At 38.3% G+C, this 24836-nt stretch overlaps 1 protein-coding gene across 1 annotated transcript in view; it reads left to right on the top strand.

Annotated features, from left to right (window-relative positions):
* Positions 1-24836, top strand: part of LOC145984305 (plasma membrane calcium-transporting ATPase 2-like) — a 621336-nt gene that overhangs the window by 183678 nt on the left and 412822 nt on the right. Inside the window, 1 exon segment of the mRNA XM_083117961.1 lies at positions 12370-12413. The gene's annotated coding sequence lies outside the window, so the exon portion shown is untranslated.

Genomic DNA, 24836 nt, shown 5'->3' with positions numbered 1-24836 from the left:
TCATTCTTTTAGCAGCATACCGCTGCGTATGTAATCCTGGCCTCGCATCCTCTGGGGACTTTCCGTGGAGGATAGAGGCTTTGACCTCTCGTTGAGAGGTGAGAGACAAAGGCTATGGTAAAACTCACTCTCAGTTGTTAGTAAGAATTCATCAAGTATAGTGGGTGCGGGAACGTGGCAGTTCGAGGCGGCGCATAACTTAAGGCGCGAGACGCCCCAGTAAGTTGCATCTCGAACTAAGGACTTTACATGGATCTTCATCACGGTCGGGTCTAGGTTAGTGTGGAGAGAGCTTTGATCTGGTATTCCTCTTCTTCCTCTTCTTGACAGAATAGGCCAAATTAAGTTACAAGATGAAAACCTCTCGCATTGCATAATTTGTTACATCCCAAACATCTAACGATCCCCCAAGTTAATGACCGAGTCACACTTCAATATATGTATTTAATTTTCTAAGTTTGTCCTTCTACCATAATTTTTAGTACAGCCATTTAAATCCAGATTCTCAGATCAATGCATGGATGAAATATAGCCGGGATTTTTCCTTGACACCATTGTTTGGTTGTGGATGCTGGATTCCGCTGGAAATTCTAATCCTTTTCTTTGAAAATGTCAATAGATATTGGCTCTACAAAGGGTCCTACCGGTTGCATCCGATCTCGATAACTTATCTTTTTGGCTTAAAGAAGAAATGAAAGACTTTTAACGCCAGTATGTTTTTAATTACCTTTGCGACTTAAGACCTTAGGAACCTCAGACGAAGCAATTAAATATCGAGCTAGCAGCCGGGGATCTTTGATGAAACTAGCGTCCACCAAGATGCCCTCTGTTATATCTAAGAAATGAAAAAAAAATCAATCTTTGTCGAATGGTATCGGAACTCATCTGTCGCGGAAAATTTTGATCCAGAGTTGTCATAAACAATTTCTCCGCGTTGGCTTCCGTGTTTTTACCGAGTAGGCTCTTACGGAAATCGCAAGTTAACATTGATGAAGTTGTACCAAATTTTAGTGTTGCATGTTTGCAGATAATTTACTTGTAGTATCACGGGGACAGATTTTTCTTCACTATGGGTCACTGAAATTTGTTGCCAGAGATCGAAAAAAAAAAAGGAATGAAAACCACACACAACACATACTGTGGAACACGTAGCTTGAACATTTTCTTGCTTTCTCGGAAGGCCTTGTGACCTTTCTCGTTCTCTTCTAAATGCAACGATTTCTTCAGCGCCCGTAAATTTAGTTTGGGAAATAAACTCTTGCATAAAGAGGTGCAAAGTTAATAAGTATATTGTATTTCTCTAAGGAAGAAGTGGAGGCCTAAAACAAGGCCGAGTTTACATTTTTACGGCGTAAACACCTCTTGCGAATTCTGAAACAGTCGCGTAACAGTCACCTTTGACCTATGATTTCCTTCATAATATCTCAACTCAGGCTGCTTTATCCTCACAAATTTTGGTTGAGTTTATTTTACCGGACCTTAAGAGGATGCTTCAAATATTTATGTCAAGCACGTTGCCGTGTTTTATTGGTTGATATGCGAAACACATGCGTGCATAAATTCAATACTGGTTATGTGGTTAGTTGAGTTCTGCATTGTTGCTTGGTGGTATGCGTATTCGGAATTTCGAATTTGGAGTAGATTTTATTTGTACAAAATAGCTCTTATTATTAATTTATTCTAGGATTGTTCCTTGATTGCCATGTCACTCTGCTAATTCGGTAACGCGTCTGACTACCATGCTAAAGGTCCCGGGTTCGATCCTCGGCCGGTTCAAATCCGGGAACTTTTCTAACGTTGGAAGCGGCCACGGCGCCCACCCAGCGTCGAACAACATGGGTACCTGGGGGAAACCCTGGGGGGTAAAGGCGGTCAGGGGCGTGATGCTGATCACATCACCCCCACTCACGACTGGATCAAGAAAGTGTGAGGTGTTACCCCCCATACGCCTTCATGTCGTGGTGCTAAGCACAGGGGAACACTTTACATTTTTTTACCTAATCTGTACCTTGATTGTTTAAAGTCGCTTTTTTGCCTTTTTAAAAATAATCACTACCATCAAGATGAATGATGGATAGGGGGCGGATTTATAGGCACTAAAAACTTCTAGGCAGGCAAATAGGCACCAAAATTATGAAAATAGACCCTTAAATAGGCATAAAATAAAAGAAGCATTAAATGGTACCTTATGCTAATGTGCATAGCAAATACTTTTTCCTATGAAATTGGATTAATTAATTCAATAAATAACGTAGACATTTTGTAGTACTGGCAAGATCTTGCGAGAATGTTTACGTTCTTTAATATCACCACCATGAACATCCTGTGTTTTGGGTTTTGTTTGGAGATATTGATGATGAAACTTCAATGTGGTGCAGTGCGGGTCTTTACTCTTCTTGTCATGGAACTGTGTGTTCCTCTGACAATGACCGCCTCCTCAACGAAGGACTGCTAACATTGGCCACGGGCCAAATTTAAACATTATTGTCGTATTTTTCTTTGGATCTCTTCCCAAGACGCCACAAAATTAATCAGAAGTGTCAGGTACTGATGTCTGTGGGTCGATCTTTGGCAGTGATGTTCCAACTAGGACGGCGGAAGGGAAGTCTCCACTGTTTCTTGCAACACCCAAGGCATACCAAAAATGAACTGTACTTGTCATCTGTCGAATGCAAATAATTCGCTCTTTATCTTGAAATTTTACAGATCCGAAATAGTGTAACGACCGTAATCTACACATTAAGACAGACGAAAATTCCTTGTTTTGTCGTCAACTGATAGTTACAATATCGAGTTAGCCGAGTAATTTCAGTATATATAAAATAAAAACCATCCTTGCAAAAAGATAGTGCAAAGCTGAAATTGCAATCTGCGTCAACCCAAAATGACGGCCAGTAAACTGCATCTGCCAGAAACGTGGAAACAGGGGCAATCGAAAGAGAGATCTTCATAGAATGGAACGGTGACAGAGGAACTGATTTTTTCTTTTCTCTTTTTATTTTAGACGTATCGTTAGTTACAACCAGAATGAGCTTCTCTGTAATTTGAGAACATGAGTCACGAAAGTGTAATGTTACTTTACAATGTAAATGCATTTACATATAAATAAGTTATTTTCCAAAACTATGTAAAATTACAAAGATTACATTTCTTCTTAAGCATCTTGACATTACTACAAGTTCAGTCACCGGCAATAAAAATGGGACACCTAGATCCTGATATATTCTATTCCCTGGAAAGCACTGTGTGTGTGTGTGTGTGTGTACGGGGATAAGTGGATTTTAATAGCGAACTTTCAGTGGCATCTTTTATCGCCGCCGTAGAGTTGGGCAAAACACATCACATCATCATTCCCCCCAGTAGGCACCTGGAGTTGCGTAAAATCTGAGAGTGGTCAACTATTCCAGATGTCTCTTTGACTGGAAAACGCATATTTCCAATAACTTTCTATTTTTCGCTATCTGCTCTAATAACTGAGTTGGTCTATGATGTCGGACTTTTGAATCACTCTGTATACATAGAGATTGCCAAAAGAAAACTATTATTATTTCAGAGACTTAGTCTGGCACTAATTTTGAAATCTGGAATCTCCAAAATACAGGGAATGATTCCAAACCTGGTCACATAAGTGAAATGCTTATCTTTAGATTTTGATAGCCATATTGACCACCATATTAAATGTTATGTGATAAAGTAGGTCGTTTTAATTTCTTATTTTCATAATAGAGTTTTAAAGTGCAAGTTGCATGAAATTAAGATTACATTCCATGAATGATAAATAACTGTAAAGAAGTAATAGGGTTCAGGAATGGAAGTATTCGTCATGGCCGACATTTTGATGACGTCATTACCGACGAAGAAGAGCTTAAAACTTCGAGTTTGGGACGTTTTGCATTCAGGAATTAATGTATTATGTCCTCCACAAAGGGCATGTTCTCCGCCAGAAGTTAAATAATCTACCACTTTTCCTTTAGTTTCAACCGCACTAGTAGGGCTGTATCAGCTAGCAAACAACCATTACATTATATCGAATAACTCCATCATGGTTAATGATACAGGAAATTATCAGGTATCGTTGTAAAGTCCTTGAAATCCTCTACAATTATAATGTCAAAATGGTTAATAGTACCTTATAATTACTAGGTAATTTACGGAAAACTTTAATACAGATCATGAAAAATCTAATCCTCTCCAGTTTTTTAAAAATATGTTCCAGGCAATGTGTCAAGTACATATAATATACTTTATTTAATAAATTTACCAATTAATTTTCTTTCATCTGGTGCAAAACCGAAGGTTTTATCAAATCTCGGTGAGAAGTTATACGCATTTGAAAATTGCACTACAAATTATGACGGCGGCCATATTCATGACGTCATATCTCCGCAACCCGCAATGGAATTCTTTGGGATCTTTTGTAAGAAATACAACTCGAGTAGTACTACATACTCCAGCAAGTTTCGTTTCATTTTTTGAAGACTAATAAGTACCTTTTGTAGAAAAGTGTCATATAATCTCACTTTCTCTCCCCCTTCTGGGAAACGATGGCAAATATCTGAACATCTGTGATATCAAAAAATTGTATCTTTTTAAGCTGCGTTTAAAAACATGTTAGTTGTGGATCTAGAATGTCGTGCGAAATCTTTAGAAGTAGCGGAACTTTTAACTCCTCAAGTCAAGTGAGCTGTGTTTTGCGTTTATAAGGGGAATTTGTGCAATGCAACGCATGGATATTATAATCTCGAGCACTCTTATTTCTCCCAGTGAAATGCTATAGATTATTGTTGTATTGTATTACATCTGTTATGAATATGAAGTACAGATGTCCTATGGTCAAAATATAAAAATTATTCCCTGAATAACGAATTAATTTATATATTTGGTATTCTACCTAAGAGAATTGAGTACAATATATATATATATATATATATATATATATATATATATATATATATTGAGATGATACCAGAGTGGGACGCACATACAAAGTCGGCTAATCACCCCTCCTCCCTCCCAGCTGTACAGGAAATTCATTTTTACCCAAATATTCTTTCTTCCAATTTTGTGTTATATACGAATATACGAGATTATTAGCTTCTTGAAACTAAATCAGTATGGTCTGAATCTCCGAGGTAAACTGGAAGAATAAATTGGAAATCCTTTCTCTTACTTGAACGCCTTGATTATTTTTTGGAGGAGGGGAGAAGCTTCACGCAGCCAAATAATTTGTTCGTGATCTTTTGTATTTTCTGCTTGAAACATTTTAAAAAAATGTCAGGTTAAATATAATTGCACAAATATTAAACAAATACTGGGCTTCCCCGATGGCGTAGTGGTAAAGTCGTTGCCTTGTAAGCAAGCCGGTGGAGGCACATAGTGGTTCTGATTCCTGTTTAAACTGTAGGTCCAGTTCCGATTAGCCTATCTGTGCATAAAGTGGAGTTAAAAACTTAAAATTACAATTAAAACAAATCAATTAAAAAATACTGTTTGTGGTAATTGTTTAAAGGATAGTAAACACTCCTCTTTAGGATTTGGAAGTGGATGCACCTTCAACTCCTAAGCCATCCCCTGGCTGCGCCAGGCCAAGATTCAACGTAAGAGTTGCTCACATTAGCCTCCTAATACTAATAGTGAGTAATATACTGAAGCAAACTTATCATTTCAGTTTTGGATGTTGAACTGGACTTCTAGATTGTCAGTGGTGACCTAATATCACAAGGTAAATTGCAATCTGCTACAAAGAAATAGCAGGGGACTTAATTTTAAGAGATAGATAATAATGTGCCGATGCGACTCTATTCACTGAAAATTTGTCACTCAATGAAATGCGATTGGAAGAACTGGTCCCTCAAAAAGATGTTTCCACTCGGACACGGTGTTAAATTTCGGTGTTAGTGGACCTCAATATTATTAGTCTTAATTTAAACGATGCCATTTCTTTTTGATAGACCACTTAACATATATTTCTTAAATACTTTCTCATGAACAAGAACCGTTTTATTAATAGATCATCAGTGCTCGAAGTGTGCATGTGGGAGGGAGGGACGAAGGGGGATGCTATCCCCCTGCTAATAAAAGTATCATAAAGCATCCCCCCACAGCTAAGAATTTGCATAAGCATCCTCATCCACCTATTGCATTGTCTTCAAGTTGATTCCAAACTCGAACAAGCAAATTTGCAGCTAGGAATTTTCACATCGAAAACGTAGATCACAGAATCGTAACAAATTGGAAAAGTAGAACTGGTTCGACAGAAATGAGAAAAAAATTATTATGTAAGAAAAATGAACTTCACAAAATTCTCCAAAATAGTGGTGACATTTAACTCACACATCCTGCATGACAGAAGAGGGGGTTACTAGCCCTTAGGGCAAAGGGATAAATGCTCCCCTGGCTGAGTTTTGGGGCCTCTTTGAAGTAAAATGTAACAAGTGTGGACAATGTGGAAAATTTATCTCAGCTCTTATTTCAATATGAAAAGGCTTGGGGCCCCCTTGAAAATATTTGGTGGTAATTTGCATTTTAAATATCACTTGTAACTAATGTTAGTGGTAAAAGATCATGAATTACCAAGTTTGATTGTTTATTGTATAGCAATAAGGCATCGACTGGTTGAGCAACTGAATCTTTCTACTGGATTCATAACTGTAGACAACTGACACACTACACTACGTTTACGACGAACTGCATAGCGTATTTTCGTATCGATGGTCATCTGCGAGCAAATATGTTAATTCTGAATTTCGGAGGGAGCCCACATATAAAATTACCATGGCCACTCTGGCTGGAACAATACGCTGTTTATTATCGTAGACGTCATATGATATGTTACTGGAAACGAGATTTATGTTTCGTATCTTGTTTTTTTTTTTTTAATAAGAGAGAGACTGTTGAATGTCTGTGAGTATATAAAATTTCAGGTGCACAGAGAGAGAACATTGCGGGCCCTACACCTCGCCCCCTCCCCGCATTGCGGGGGTTGCAGGGGCGGCCACTAAGCCACTGCTCGGAAGTTTTAATTGCGAAGGGGGTGATATATCAAATCATGCTAGAATTTCACGAGAAATGCAATGGTGAAGTTTCTGCAACCTATCTTCAATCAGGAAAAAGTTATGATTGCATGATTGTAAGAAATGCCTCATTTTCCAGGTGTGAGAAAACAGTGCCTGGATGCTCCTAACGCGTGAGGAACGCATCGAGATCGTAGTGTTGTCTGGGGAGAGAAGTTCGTGCCATTGCAAATGATTTAAATCATCGACGCGCCCAACGAGATCCATCGTTTCAAATAAAAGAAATGGTCAACATTTACAGTTTTGCAAATTGTAGCTGCTAATACACGTTTGCTGATTTCGCCGGCCCCTGTGGCGGAGTGGTTAACACATCGCGCTACGACGTTAGGGATCCCGGGTTCGAATTCTGGCCTGGGAGTGGATGTTTTGTGATGTCCCTTCATCAATTTCATCACATCACCACTCATCCTCGAAATTAGGAAGAAAAGCCAAGTAAATCAACCACACCAATCAATCCCCGTTTTTGCAATTCTTTTTCTTCTTCGTCATTTTCTTCTAATTAACGCCAGTGCTGTAACAGCCAAGTCCGTCGTGTTAGCACATTCTGGAGGTTTTTTATACAGAAAAATCCGTGTACTCAAGTTTGATACAGAGTCTGAAGAAGACCTTGCTAGAAGGTTGAAACGTTACGTTTAGTTGGTTTTTAATAAAATAAATTACTGCCTTGGTCAGCGTATTTAGTTTTTCATAATCATGGAAACAAGGCTTAATTGTGTTATAATTACCAATTTCGTCTCGTCACGATGCCAAAAATATATTGAAAGAAATACTTTTATGAAAGATCTCGTTTCAGGCCAATTAGGTGCTGGCAGTAAGTATTAATCTTGCTTTACAATTTCTTCTATGTAATAGTTTAAAGTTTAATCCCATGTAAAGTTTCATATAATTTCAACATCTTGATTAAACATACTATAAACGTTAAATCAGTTTTTGGTTATTTATTGTCAAATTATATGTCACGATTTTCTGCGAAGATAAGTTTGGTAGTGATATAATTAGTTTGTTTGAAAATGTAAATTGCATTTTTTATTGCAAAAACGCAGAGACAAATAACAAAATTCCACTCTTATCCGGTTACATCAATCTCTGTAAAATTGGTATCAAATGCATGGACAGCCTCCTACCTCGTACAAAATGATAGTATGGTAGAAAATGAATACATTAATTTAAATACGAGGATAAGCTAGGCAGATAGTAATTATTAAACATAACCACGTTAATGGAATGAACCAATCATTTTTCTCATTTTCTAGGCACAGAAGTGTGTCATCTGCGCACATAGTAACAATCTCCGGCTGTGACTTTGGAAGTACCTTACCAAGGAATGCGAGATAACATTTTCATTATTATGCATCGAAAATACGTATGTTAGGTCGTCTGACTAGCACGTGGAAGATTCGGGTTTGATTTCCGAAGTGAGTGATCTCAGGTGGGAGATTTTTACGTCACTGAAATATTGTAATGTGCACTGTTATGCCGATGACACGCAATTGTATATATCGACAGATATATTTAATTTACAAAATGCGATTGCACTATTAAATCAGGACTTGAAAAATATAAGCAACTGGTGTGAATCAAATGGCTTAGTTCTAAATTTAAATAAATCTACATTTACTATTATCGGAAACAATAATCTCCTGAAACAAATTAATCTCAGCGAATGCAAAATATTAATTGAAACGCAGAACACAACATTCTCACAAACAATACGAAATTTGGGCTTGACCACGGATCAAAAATTAGACTGGTCTGAACATGTACTGAAACAGTGTGGTAAAGGATATTCAGTGCTAAAGAGCCTTTACACGCTTGTTGACTTTATTTCACCCAAAATTAAATTAAATTTGGTCCAATCTTTAATATATCCTCTTTTGGATTATTGCGATGTGGTTTACGGGCCAAGAATCGCAAAAAGGCTCTCGGGCAAAATTCAGAAAGTTCAAAATGCATGCATGAGGTATGTCTACAGATTTAAAAATCTTGCAATGTTATAAATAAAAACATCCCGGACTATCTGAGTGTAAAGCTTAAAGCCAGGAGTGAAACGCACTCATACTCCACCAGAAACGCCCCTAATCTCCATATACCTCGCTGCAGAACTTCTGTTTCGCAGTCTTCATTCAGTTACATGGCACCTAAAATCTGGAATGCACTCCCGAACGAAATAAAACTACTGAACTACAAACACTTTCGTAGGGCAGTATATGATTCACTGATTGATGATCAGAAGCAAAGTAAGACCACATATGATTATAAACTGTTTCCTGTGAATTATTGAAAAAAAACTGGACCGAAACTAAGTAATAATACATGTATATTATTATCTTTTCATTTATTAGCACACACGCACTGTATATATTTTGTCATCTGTTTTCTTTTTGTGATTTTCTTTGTGTAGTAGTAGTTTTTTTTATAGTTTCTTTTATGTTATTTTACTTATGTAGTGTCTTATAATCTTCATGTATAATAATGTACCTAGGTACTCTGCTACATTTTTCTTTGTCGGGTTAGGTGGTAGATCAGCATTTGCTGAACCTCGCCCAAGAATAAAGACCATTGAATTGAATTGAAAACGGCTCTGTCTCTCAGTCAGTCTTTAATCAATCGGTACCCGAGGACAACCCTGGGTGATAGAAGCGACCGGAGCGTAGTACTGATCACATTACCTGCGGTATGACCGAGATTGGTAATCACACTCCCTACGTGTCTTCATGGCACCATAAAATACACAGGGGGAAGCTTTACCTTTCTAAATGCGTTGCATTTTACCATTAAGGAAGATACTTTGAACGTAGCACATGCATCTCTTTCATATTTCTGATGATTTATTGTTTCCCAGCTTTTATTTTCAAACAATCAGTCATATTTAACTCGTTCATTAAAGGACAAATAATCACGATGGTGCGAAATGGTATAGAAGTCTGGATATTTGCTCAAAGAAAGAAAGATATATTGCAGCATATTACGTTGAATGATGAGACTCATCAATCTTGATGAACTTCGTTCCGATAGTTTTGAAAACGGCTTTCAACTTTCAACCAGACGCAGAAAACTTTTCTGAAATAATTGAGTGGGAATCATTAGAGGACAATGAGAACTACCAATGAAAAGCTCTGTCGATCAAAAAACTTCCGATTTTCTACATAACTTAGGAAACCGTCTGGAAAAAAGGATATCTGTCCCGACCTTGTCCCTGCATAAAGCTGCTCTGGAGCTCACCCAGTCTCAAATCAATGGGTGCATTTGGGCAACTTTGAGAGGTAAAGGCGGTCGGAGCATGGTACTGATCACATCACCTCCAAAATGACCGAGATCGATAATGTGTGGGGGACCCTACCCGGTGCCTTCATAGCCCGATGCTATATACACGGGGAACTTTACCGAGTTTCAGATCCCTAAGTTTTCCCCAATGGCGTCGCCTTGTAATCCAAGGGTCTCGAGTTCGATACCTGGTGATGGCACACGTGGTTCCATTCCCTCTTTAAACCGTAGGTCTAGTCCCGATTGGTCTTCCTGTGCATAAAGTGGACTTACAAGACAAAACTCAAACGAGAACTCAGTTTGTTACTTGTCTTCTTTTGATTAGCGCCGGAAATCATTGGACAAATTATAGTTTTCTCGCACATATTCGTCAACGTGTTACGCCATTTTTAGTATAGCCATTACGTCTATTCTGTAGTTTTCTCTAGTCTCAATATTATACCGTGAAGACCCAGCTGGTCTTCGCCAGTTCTTAGTCTGCAAATACGTTCTCCTCTCTTTCTTAAACTTGGCCAAACTTTGTGTCCTTCCGTCACAAATGGTCTAGGAGTTAAACTGACTTCTATCCTGACCAATATCTGGAAAACGTGGAAAATCATTCCGAAACAGTGTGCGAATTGTTTACTACTGTAATGACTTGCATGCACTTTCCAAGAATTGTTCGGATCATTGTGGGACATACCATAATTTAATTGTGCTGTTTGACGGTGGAACCCAATCACATTTGTTTATGAAATCATTCATCTACAAAAGTTAATACTCTCTTCTGTCTCTCGCACACAGACACACGCACATGCAGATAGAGAGAAAGAGAGGCATGATTGCATAATATACTCCTCACAAAAGGTTAGGAATATTGTTGTATTAGGCACCAAATTTGCAATATTGTTATATTCGGCACAAAAAGTTTGCGATATTGTTAGGCAATAGGTGATAAGTAGACGTCGGATATTTAGGTTCTAAAAAATGTGCTTTTAGGTTCCTAAAACAGGCTCTAAAAATCCTAAAATAGGTCCTATAAATCTTCAGTTAGGCTCGAAAAATCCTGAAGTAGGTTGAAAAACAACTAAAAATAGTTCAAAATTCCTAAAAGATACTGATTAGGTATAGTCCCCGGCGATGAAAGAATGGGACACCTATATCCTGAAATACGCACTATCTTGCATAAAGTTATCTGTGTTGCCTAACCCTACGGCGATGGCAGAACTTACTGTTGGGAATTTGCTATTAAAATCCACTCTTCGCCGTATAGTTAGGCAACAATCTTTTTTCATGTTATCTACAGTCAAGCTCCGCAATTTTGTCTGTGAGGATCAACTTATGTACTGAAAATAAACTTTCAACAAAAGCATAGTCAGTGATGCAAACTTCAATGCTGAAATGTTAGTTTGCAAGGCGTGAATGCCACAAAGCACGGAACTGACGCGAAAGTGAGCAAGATCACACAGATCAGACCACTTTGGATTGAACAGGAAACAGTGGCACCAGTCATTTTGCTTTGTTTAGAGCTTTGAAAAATCACCATGGACTTGGAGGAATGGAAATCGACAGAGAGTACGTTTCAATCACGTTTGCCATTGAATTTTTTCATGACCAAACAAAGCAACTGTCTCTGTGGGACATACAAATCCTGTAAAACCTTTAAAAATATATTAAAACCTAAAAAAGGCTTGATTTCGGCGCATAATCCCAAAATAGGTTCTAAAAAGCAAAATAGTTTTTTTAGGCACTATAAAACTTCATCAGTTGTTATGTTTTATAACGAAACGCTTCCATTACTTATTATTTCTTACATACCTGTAAAGGAAAAAAATAGGTTACAAACCTAAAATCGGACGTCTAGTGATAAGCAAGGTGGCGTATGTCGGCGAACGCCCAGCAGACAGACAGATACCATGTGGTGTTGAATTCGAAGGCTTTGACTATCGCCTATTGCCTAATATAACAATATTCCAAACTTTTGTGTGAGGAGTGTATATAATTGTGTTCAGACTACATGTTAATCAGTTTTCTTTTCTTTCTTCTCTTGCAGAACTTGCTCTCCCGAAGTGAATGTGGTGAAAAGTGGGGTGCAAGGTATGTTTTCTTAAAATAGTTAGCGAAAGCTACATACGTATAAGATGAAAAACTCAATATGCTGACCAAGGCAGAAATTTATTTTATTATAAAACATAAACTAAACGTAATGTATCAACCTTCTAGCAAGGTCTTCTTCAGACTCTGTACCAAGTACAAATGTAACAAGGTACACAACAGGACGATAAGATATATATATACACAAAAATACTCCCCTCCAGACTATTAGAAAGTAGTTCTGGAACAATCTAGCAGGTGGCTTTCCCTTGTCAACTGTACTTTCACCTAAAAAGAGAATGTGGTTGGACTCTATATCTCACGCTCTATTTCCTTCCTTCTTCTCTCCTCTTTCTCTCTTGTCCTTTCCACTCTTTCTAACACCTTCTTCCATTCTTTGTTTAACTTCAGTCCTCTATTCCAGTTCATTGTGTCTTCTTCACTTTTCTTCTCTATTTCCTTGGCCTCCTTCCATTTTCTCACTAGCATTCTCTTCTCCTTTCCTATCTGCTTAGCCTCATCCCACTCTATGTCATGTGTTTAAATATCGCATTTCTCTCTCTCGAACATCATCCCTATGTTGTTTCAACCTGTCTTTTAGCCTCTTTTTCGTTTCTCCTATGTACACACTCTGACATTCTTTACATTTCACTTCATAGATAATCCCTTCCTCTTCTCTGTTTTCCTTTTTCTTGTTTGCATTCTTCGCTATTCTTAAGATGCTTCTCCTCCCTTCCTGTAAGTTTTAATGCTCGCTTTTCTGAACACCTTGCATATCTTTTCTGTGGTCTTCCAGAAAGCAGTAGGAAGAAAAGTGGCAGGGGAGAATTGGAAGAGAAAGATAAAGAGAGGAGGTTTGGAATAAGGATTATGGGGAAGACCTGCTGGGAAGAGGGAGAACAAACACACGTTCTTTAATGTAACCCTGGTGTACCAATCAGGCGACCGGGGTGGCCACGGAATCGTTCCACCACGACCAATCCAAGTCGGTACTTGTGTAAGATAAACAAACGCTCACGCCTCCAGTGGCGGCGTCTGAAACTAACAACGTGCGACAATAAACTTGAAGATATTCTGTATTCATTGATGTATAAACCATTTCTGTTACACATATACACTTTCTTCACAATTAACGGTTACTTTTGTATAACTAATTTATAGAAACCCTGTATATTGAATATTGTTCTTTTTGTTGGCAGTACAAGGTTATGCAAATTTTATTTTGAAATTGACATCGATGTGGGCTTGTTCTAAAATGGAAGGGTCCCTACATACGTACAAAAAATTCATAAAGATATAGGTAGATCTTGCCATATGATGAGAATCTCCAGAAATGAGTTTTTGTCAGTTTTTCACTCAACTTTTCCCACTTATTTACTTCATATGCTGGAACTGTATCTTCAGTAAATATGACCCTCTATAGTCAGATTCATTTAAGGGCGAATCCACACTAACTTCCAGAAATTAATATTTTAAAAGAAAAGTTATAAATGCGCCTATAATTGGTCACAATAGTTATGCGAACGTGAGCTTCCATGACCGTATTATTTAATTTTGCTTCAGAGGCTGTCGACTACTGGTGCCTTACCCCTACTTATTGGGAGAGAATGAGTTCAATGTAGGTAGCTATGATGTTTCCTAAAGACCTATTTCCATTATGTGATTTATCTCTAGATTTGTGAGCAAATATTGTGTTTCTAGAAAACGTTCACGGATGTAGTCGGACACATTTGTTGAGCTTCTGTCCCTGCGCATTAGAGCTCCTCTTAACGGAGATATGATGTGATGTTCTTGCAACTAGCGTCTGTTTTGTCCACAACAATGTTAATATGAAATAAGTAAAATGACACCTTCTTCTTGCATACACGGTAGGCCCTGTAAAAATAGCCTTGTAGCTGACAGGGAAAGCAATCTTCCTCGTCATGTTTGTTTTCGGTATTTTCGACTGTACTCGAAATTGGCGTATCATGCTCATACTTATCTGCAATAGTTGTCCTTGACCTTCCGTTAGGTACAGCAGTTTCACCAAAGTTTAGGTTTTCAACTGGGTTAACTTTTTTTCCCTTTTGTTTTGTAATGTGTTTGTCGGAAGTGTAATCTGTGAATTATGTCGTAGCACAATGAACTCTCACCTTTGCGTGAGATTTTAGGGTGTGGTTAATCCACACGAACTTCTCCCTCTCTTGCATATTTTAAAAGTGCATCATCATATTTCTAGCTCATGAATATGAAACATTGCAATAAAGAAAATTGGTGCATCGTCTCTTTACACTGTGCACTGGAGATTTTCATGTACCGCACCTGCATCTATAACAACTGTTTATGTAAGTACTATTCTGTTTCGTGTTGGGTATGATATTCGAAATATATTTCAACCTTTGTTAAAATTTAAAAAACAACAACAAAAAAAAAAACGCCAGTAGACATATGTTGTTGAATTCCCTTTGTATATTTCTTACTTTTGCATGGCTTATATGTCAGCGATGAAGAAACGTAGCGATTAGATCAAATTGATAAAGTGGGACTCCATGCCGGGACTCGAACCCGGAACTTTCAGCAGTACATACGTTATACCCCCACTGAGTTATAGACATATTAAAATTTCATCAGAAAGAGAACAAAATAATGGAACGTATAACAGTGTTGGCCGTAACTGAGAAAATACCATTATTCTTAAAGTGTTTAGAGGTGACAAGAATCTATTGGAAAGATACCTAATTCTGTAATATAAAAAATAGTTTCTTTCTTTGCAGAAAAACTGCTAATAAGAATTGATTATTTGATGATATAATTTGGTGCGTACGTGAGTCCATCGCTCATAATATAGGGACAAGCTGCTTAAGCTTAAAGGGTATAAAGGGTGACCTATTGGATACAAATTCAAATGTAAACCTCTCGAACGGCACGTTTGCAGGCTAATGAGGCTACGGCGATTGAACTCAGGATACTCATCTGTTCTGCTTCACGCTGTCATGTGTTTTGTTTTGAGTTCCTCTGTACAGCGCCAGTTTTTATATCTACAGTTTTTCTTGTATTGAGCTGTATTCGTTGATAAGAATATATCCCAGTACCACGTTATATTCCCTCAGATATCTATTAATTGTCTCGGGGATCATTGTTGACTTGCAAAACAATTCCGCTCAAACTTACTCTGTGAAAATATCCAAGCTGTGTTTGTTGGTGTTTCTTCAATTCTTTAATTCTGTAGGTGTCATTATAAGAATTAACATTCATTTGTGTACTGTATTCGGGAGATCATATGACGGAGTAATTCGCGCAGTGCGCTAGACGCCAGGAGTTTCGGGTTCAAATTCCGCTCTGGCCATGTGAGTGTCACTTCATCAATTTCTTCGTGTTATCGCTCGTCATCATTTTTGGGATTAACCAAAAGTGGCTGAAAAGCGAAATAAAAACCAAACCAAACCGATATTTTATTTATTTATTAGAAAAATCTTGATAAACGGAGAATACATTTTGCACTACCCTGACTGCTTTCTTCAGATTTCCAACAACTCCAGACAATTACTGGACAAACAGACGCGGACGTTCCTAGCATTTCCTTCCATCACCCTCTCATCCCCCGTCGCAGTTAACCTTCTTTAAATGATCGACGTTAATTACATTATTTGTGTTGTTTTGACTAACGTGCTCTCGGCCAGAGTTCGTATTTTTACACTGGGGTTATCTCTTGACGACCCGCCCTGAAATCCGACACCGTCCTGTACATTTATTTCACTGCGGATAAAGGAACCTTTGGCTGTGCCGAAATTCTTTCGTCTCCAGGAATTTAGTATCTAACCTCGCAGTCTCGAGCGATGCTCTCTGCTCCGTTTGTTTTCCGTTCCTGCCGTTAGCGGAGCGCGAAGGCATTAATGAGAGTCTAAGATACGTCCCTTCGCTCCCAGCTATCTCCTGGATAATTAAACACAAAAACAGAGCGACCGGTTGCCGAGCCAAAGCAAATACTACGCCACCTCAGATATTTTTTCTTTCTGATGTACAACAGACGTAAGGGATTCCTCTGTTGACTTCAAGGTGAATTCTTCATCCTCTGCACCGAGTTCTCCTATTTTAACTTTGACACATTATACGGTGCGCATCGGTTCATTCCGCCAATCATTTCCTCATGCTCGCAAGACAATGTCAATAAGCCATCCCTCGAAATAGTCAGATGTTTGGCACACTAAGGGAAACAGTGGCCGCAAGGAATCTATCTATGTGTAGCTTATATTTAACGTCGATTTTGTGCCCCAACTACAATGAGAGTGAATGAAGAAACACAATTCAACACCCACGCATTACCTGGTATTCGAACTCAGACCTCTGCTTAGCACCCGTTATTTGTATTTTCTTTTATTTTTCTACCACACTAGATTAATCGCGACGATGAGAATGTATGGTGAATTGACGAAATAGATAAGGAATCAAATCTAATGCAAGCTTCGAACCTAGACATCATGGCTTCGTATCGCTCTCAGCAGCTCAAAATTCCCTTATGTTACATAGTTTTATGCCTGCACTCACACTGTCATATAGTAGGCTATATATTTCAGCTGCTGCGTCAGCCAGTCATAAATAAGTACGTTCAAAATTCTAAAATTTAATTTTTTTAACCCCACTTCATGTAGAGTGAGCATTGGAAGAACCAATTGATTGTAAATATGGGTGTAAAAGTGAGAGTTTTCAGAATTTATAGATTAGTATTTTCAAATTCTTCTATAGCGCTGGTTTCCCTTCAACGTCCTGTGCCAGCTTGTTACATATCAAACGGTGTCCAAAAACACATCAGATCAAGAAAACGTCCAGCACGACAGCTAGATGCGACTCTATGTTATCAACTGAAAGTGGAATTATTCTCTGAATGGTAGTGACAATGGCTATTTATTAGCATCCAATGTTAACTGGACTTTCTCCATTGTCTAGTGCTTCTACGTTTAACTAATCTAACACTACGCATCCAGAGAGCACCTTTAATAATTTATTTATAGAACACAATAATCCAAGCCCAATCATAGTGCTATAATTACATTTGCCACAATAGATTCACTCAAATGTTTCACTAATAGCTTTTTTTTATTAAAGTTTATAAAAAGTATAAACTCATACCAAAAATATCAATGGTGTTATTTTAACTTGCAATCGTGTTGAAAAATTTGCACTCTCTCCACACCAGAAAGGTTGAGAGCTCTCGTCTTCAGGTGTACAAATTTGTATTTGCCCACGGTGGGGCCTGTCGTACGTTCGATGTATCAATAACAAAAATTAAATGGTTTATTCCTTTCACGTTTTGGATTTAATTAACCCATAGAGCTGGGATATGCTCTGCTTGATGTGCGTCCATTTCGATCTGCAGCCGAGAGATCGGGAGAAGCGTGGCGGGCGGCGCTGACGGAGAAGCCGACATTTGCGGCCTGTAATGCCCGCTTATTTTTATAGACATATGCAGACATTTATATAAATATTGCAAAACGATCACTAACCTGTGTTATAACACGCAAAAGTTCTTCTGTAATTCATCCAAGTTCTGCTCTTATATACACAAATAAATACGCTATAGAAACGATGTTAAGAGCCACAGACAAAAAAGCATTTTAATCATGGTTTTGATCAGTAACGTCCTGCTTAAGTTTATATCCTTGAAAGAGTTTTGTGGCGATGGGAATCGTTTGGAGGTTTGGAATGTGCAATACTGTATCAGGATTACACTGCAGACGAAACCGATAAAAGTGAATGGTTTTCGTGAGCTTCCTCGCAATCCGAAATATCCGAGCTCGAGTTTTTTGTTCCTTCGCGACTAGATGAAGACAGAGTTGTAAATATAGTGGCGAGCAATGTAAACCAAGAGCGTGTTAATTTCGTACTGTGCGCAAGAGTGTTATTCTTGGTTACTTGCAGTTACTTGTTTGTGTTATTGTAGTGTGTATGTGTGACGTGTCAGTGAGACGATTGGAATGCCAGCCGCAAGATTCACGTTAGAACAAAGATTTTTTTATGTATGACACGTACCTACGTGAAAACAAACTCGTGTAGACGTGTGTGTAGGTAATTTGTACAGAAATTCCCATGCGTTTCAACTCCACACAGAGATACGGTTAGATATCTTGTCCTTAAATTACGAGAAACTGTATCGTTAAATTTTAAAACACCTAAGGAAAAACGACGGATTCTAACCGAAGCAAAACTCGATGATATTGGTGCAGCGTTAGAACGTTCTCCAAACAAACCTCTACGCCGTGTTTCACAAGAGGTGGGCGTGTCAAAATCATCGGCACATACAGTCACTAAGCTACTAAAATTAAAACCATACTCTTATAACACAGGTTAGTGCTCGTTTTGCAATATTTATATAAATGTCTGCATATGTCCATAAAAATAAGCGGGCATTTCAGGCCGCAAATGTCGGCATCTCCGTCAGTGCCGCCCGCCACGCTTCTCCCGATCTCTCGGCTGCAGATCGAAATGGACGCACGGTATATATATATATATATATATATATATATATATATATATATATATATATATATATATATATGTGTGTGTGTATATGTATGTATGTATGTATGTCTGATTTGGATTCAAGAGGAGGCCGTCTCAGTTAAAATTTCACTGAAAATAACAGAAGAATCTCCGGACAGAAATTTGATGGATAAGGAGGGCTTTAGAAGGAAAAAAACATCTACCGATATTCATTGCAGTTTTTGCATATTTTTGCAACAACTGTTATCTGTATCTGATATGTCTGGTTTAACCAACGGATTTTTACTGTTCGACACAACTTTTTTCTACACAACTCCTGGCCAACGTGCGAGACTTTAATAAAATGTCCCCTCAGTGCTGAATGCATTCGATGTCTCGCGATCTCGCCTCTCAAAGTTCTGCCTTCTGCCCCTGGTAAGTCCGGACCTGGATGTTGCTTTGGGATTATCCTTTTTCTACTTCACATAAAATCATATCCTGTTCATTCGCAATAATCTATAGAGGCAGAAAATCAACATTCAAATGAAAAGAATTGTTGGAATCGTCGAACGCCTCCACCGAGATTGTTTTCAAAAAGTTTGCATTGCAATGCGAATATCAGTGCTCCTTTCTGGAATCGGTTAGAACATCTCAGCCTATGGTAATTAACTAGACCAAGACACCACAGACCCACGATTAGTTATAGTTTTTTTCCTTGATGTATTAAATGTCAGTAGATCCAGTATCACACTTTTTTTTGGCTGTTCTGTCTTACTCCCGAGGAGTGATGTTCCTTAACAGGAACGACTTCAAACACCAAATTTTATTCAGAACTTGTATTTTGGCATTTCCTTGCAAGGTGGATCATTTGGTACTGTACGCAGCGTTGCACATTTTTCGACTGTCAGCATACTCCTCCTGGGCATTCATATTTATATATTGGTTTCTTGTTCAAAATTCGCTGCTCAAGATTCTGTCACTCAGCAAAGTTCTGCATACATCTACGCAGATTGCAGAACGTAAGTGAATAGAATGGTTTCTACATTTTCATCAGAAGAAAGTACTTTTTCTTGAAAACTGTTTCCTCTGGATCTCATTCAAATGTGCTGTCGCTGAACACAGCCGATTTATTGTCTGGGTGGTTTTAGACTGAATCGATATGCGAGGAGAGGAGAAGCATCGGTTCCTTTAGGTTGGTTTGCGTGTTCCCTGGATGAGAAGGACGGATGCTCTCAAACAGAAGTTGGATTTGCGGGGGGACGGAGAACGGGGGTCGTCGACTACTTCAGACCACATCCGTCAATATTGGCTGCGTTGTTCTGGGAAGATCCGATTGCAACTGTAATATGTTTCGTATTGTCTCCTTGTCACCTCATCGGGCGTTTATTACGATCTAAAGTTATGGTCTCTAATTCTGGCGGTTATGCAAACGGGTAGAGCTCTCTTCTATGAATGCAGAGATCGCGGGTTCATACCGAGGTTCGAAGCGTCTTGAAGCTTTCCTCGCGACGAGCGATAACGGGATTCTCTCGGGAGGCGAGTTCTGGAGGAGATTCCAAGCTTTTGTGACCTAACGTCCTCGTCTTCAGGGACTGAAGTGAAGAGCTTCTTCCGGGTTTAAGTCAAGGTGAGTTCTGGAGAAGATTTCAAGCTTTTGAGGCTAACGTCTCTCATCTTCATGGACTGAAGTGAAGAGGTTCTCTCGAGTTAATGGCCATGTGAATTTTAAAGAAAATTTCATGATTTTGAAAGCTTCCGTCGCTCTCACCTTCAGAGTTTGAGATGACTCAAGTGAACATAAACCCGAGAAAATAATTTCAGCCTGAAGGTCTGTTATATCAAGGATGTTATATATCAATTCCTCAAATCGAACGCAGAGATGCTTCTTTTAATAAAAACAAACAATTACTGCTTGGCCCTTGTCTTAATTTCACTGCTCTTACCTTCCTTATCGCAGAGTTGAACAAGTCATGATGATGGGTAGGTATCAATCCTTACTGATGTTTACTGACTACTGATTACATGGAAGTATTTTGCACGCTCAATCATCTGTACACATAAAACATGTAGGAATCCTATGGAAGAAGAATGATAGAAAAAATGTGTCACGTGACTAAGGCTTACTTCACTTCCATTCGCAATGCAGTGCCGGGGACAGAATCTGCTTGGTTATGCTCAGAGATTGAAATTTGAATAGAGAAAACTAATGACTCAGTGAGACAAGCATCGTAATAAATTAATGATTTGACACAACGTCCTTGAAAATCCTAATCGATAAGAGATAAGGATGCATTTTAAAAACTAGAATATGGCAAGCACAGTGAAATTAATGAGAGAAATCTCCCTTCATATACAAATTATATATTCGTATACGGGCCCTATTAACAAAAATTACAGATCGAACTTTCCCTCCCAGTCACTTTCCGATAGTATCTGTGGAGGGTACCAAACCTGGTGCGGACATCTAACTTGACTGCATTATATTCAGAATTTTAAAATTCCGTTTACCCTTCAATAAACGTAATATTATATGAACTGATAAGCAGCGTGTGTGATTAACAAACCACACCGTATGTCAGTTATTTTGTGTTGCCCGTTCATAAAGATGTGACCTGGCGCATTACGTCCATGAAACGAATAATACTAAGCAAAATGGAATTACCCGGGTGTTTTGTGAATAAAAGTGCAATGCTCAAATAGCTATGTTTAATTGTCCCATTCAGTGCATGAACCTCGTGAGCAAATGCAGCTTTCTGAATATCTTGCACTGGTTATTTTGGAGACAACGTCCGGCAGGGGACGAATGAAAACTCCAATACTACACTAATGGTGGTCGTGAGCAAAGCTACATGAAAAAATGTTTTCGGAATTATCAATTCTGAACAATTCGTGATGAAGGATGAGCTTTGTCCCACGATTTTTTGTGAGGCTATAATGAACAATAAATCTTCTCATGAACATAAATGCTATCTGAAACGAGAGCTCCTGCCAGTCAACTTGCAGGCTTCATCGATCGCCACCTGCAGGGTTGCCAGGATGAGGAAAATTCCTCCCCGTGTAATCCAGTGTTTGAACTACTGGTAACAAGGAAGGAAAAAGTTCTCCTGTATATCTGTTACAGAATTCTCATTCGAATTTTCATTATCTGCATTTAGGGTGGTATTCGAAAAAAATTCAGTGGGAGAGAAATTACAGTAACCACTCTTAATTCATCAGGGTATTATGTAAAATGTGATTGTTGTGGAGCAAAACAATGCTAGCTGACTATACCCTTGTAAGCACGCTACAGTAAAACAATTTGCATAGAACGTAAGCCATTACTTCTAATTTTAGAAACAAGAGGGAACGCAATGTCGAGTGCGTTTTTCTGCTGCTGAACTACTACTACATTTGACACTGACTGTACATTGACGAGAATAAATTGGTTGGAATTAAGATATAGGGAAAATATGGAAAGACTAAATTTCTTGCCGCCCTCTTCACTGCAGAACTATCAAGTCAAACGTGACCGCGTTGCAACTTTTAACGGTTTAAGACCTGGCTTTCTGGATGAAATGCATTCTTCTCTTGGTATTATGTTCCTATCACGAAAACCGCGAATCAGTCTCGCTAACGTTAGATGGTAGTCTCAAATATGGCAGTTTATGCTAGTCTAATCTGCTACAGAATGAAACACATTGGTAAACACCAAATAAGCAAGGCGTACACGGACAAAGATGTGAACGAAACACACCAGCACCAACAACTAAATTACTTGAACAAGAATAATATAAACGTTGCGAAAATATATTTACATAGTTCTTTATACACTGTGTTGGTTTATTTTGAATTTTCCCCTCGAACGTAGCTTCTCTGCTTGTTTTGGCAAATCACGGCGATAAGCATGAACAATGACTAGCTGAAAGTGGTTAAAAGACATTCGCAAAGAATCGCTCACGGCCATGCCAGGATGCCATTCTACATATAATAATATCTCGACAACACATGAAAATTGAGATTTCAGTCTACCACTTACTTTCTATGTAAAATCATTAAGATCAATTTTTGAAGCACAGATATATATATGCGAGTTCATTCTACTAGACATTATTTTCCATTATTCCAAAATTATTTATACCTCTATTTTCCTTATTCTTCTCTTGGTAGGGCCTCCCCGATGGCGCAGTGGTAGCGTCATCGCCTTGTAATCAAGGGATCCCGGGTTCGATTCCCGGTGGAGGCACATAGTGGTTCGGATCCCATTTTAAACTGTAGGTCCAGTCCCGATTAGCCTTACTGTGCATAAAGTGGACTTAAAACACCAAACCAACCAATCAATCAATCTTCTCTTGGTGTGCATCTCTAATGTCTATGTATGTTATATATACGCTAAATATTTTTTATTATTTATTTCCTTTCAATATTATGTCAAGGTTATGTTCTGGATAATTAATGAATTTCGAATGTATATATGGATGGATATATGTTCCATTCCTGCAGTTGCATATATTTTACTTTACTTATTATCTTGTGTGTATAAATGTGTTGTTGTGTGTGTGTATGTATGTACTCTACACTGTATGTGTTCATTATTTGAATAGAATATGTAAGCTTTCCTGTAATTGTAGATTTTTCTCTGTTGGAGGCAAATAAATAAATATGAACTCGGAACCTTCAGTGGCGAGTTCGGAGAGTCCACGCTCTCGGCCACGGAGACGATCATAAGCATTTTTTTTATTTTTTTCCAAAAAAAAAAAAAATGTATGTGAAATGAAAATATATTGCTCGGAAATGGAGAGAAAATAGAATTTTTGTGATTGAAGGAATTATTTCAGAAAGCCATTATAAATTAATTGTATCCATAAATTAATATACAAGATGTCAAATAAAGTTTGAAAACTGTTTGATTTGATTTTTGTTATTTAGCGTCGCTTTTCTGCCAATATTGGCTGATCGCGACGATGAGAACGAATGGTTATGTGATGAAATTAATGAAGGGATGACACGCAGACCTCTAAGATTAGACGCTATGCATTAAGGATGATTATTGAATTATTATCATTATTTTTTTTCTGGAATTTTCTTAGTCAAAACGCCGTTAATGAGTTTGCCCGGTTATACAGGGTGGGCGAAAAGTCCCTTTACATGTTAATAGCATAGTACAGTTAGACTTTTATGAGGAAATCGAGTGCAATCCGCCGCATGTTATGATTTGGGCAGGGATAACGGCAGACCATCTGCTTGTACCATATTTCTTTGATGGTCCTGTGAACCATCACAGCTATCTTCACATGATTAACACGTGGTTGCTTCCAGAATTAACGGCAAGAGGAATAGCTGACATCGTTACACTTCAACAAGACGGCGCTCCACCACATTTTGCTGTGAGTGTCCGCAAACGTCTAAATGAACTGTTTCCAAACAGCTGGATTGGACGTGGATCACGAGACCTTCCAGCACCGTTGCCATGGCCTCCACGAAGCCCAGACCTCACCACACCGAACAATGCACTATTGGGCATAATAAAAGTAGACGTTCGTAAACGACGATCAACTGAAAGACGGAGTTCGCATGGCATTTGAAAGGATCACCCCTGATATGCTGCAGCGGATGCACACAACAACATGGCGACACACCAACCTTTGCATCGAACATGGAGGAGTGCACACTGACGTTATTGATCAATGAACCTTTAACCCTTGTAACAATGTTAATATGTTATTCACAATAAATGTTAATGTTAACCAGACATTGTTTATTCAAAATAAATGTTGAAATTTAAAAAAAAATATACTGTTTTGTATTCATAACAATGTTTATCTACATGTCTAACTCTACTATGCTATTAACATGTAAAGGGACTTTTCGCCCACCTACATTAATATGAAGTTGAGACGAAGGCTACAACATTGTGAGCAGGTGGATGAAGGAATAAATTGGTAAATTAGGGTGGGTAGATATAAACGTATACTTTATGTAGGGAACCGCACC

Source organism: Lepisma saccharinum, chromosome 2 (genome assembly GCF_977018435.1).
Source record: "Lepisma saccharinum chromosome 2, izLepSacc3.1, whole genome shotgun sequence".
In the NCBI taxonomy this organism is placed as follows: Eukaryota; Metazoa; Arthropoda; class Insecta; order Zygentoma; family Lepismatidae; genus Lepisma; species Lepisma saccharinum.
Note: the sequence above shows the minus strand (reverse complement) of the source record. Positions and strands in the feature narration are given on the sequence as shown.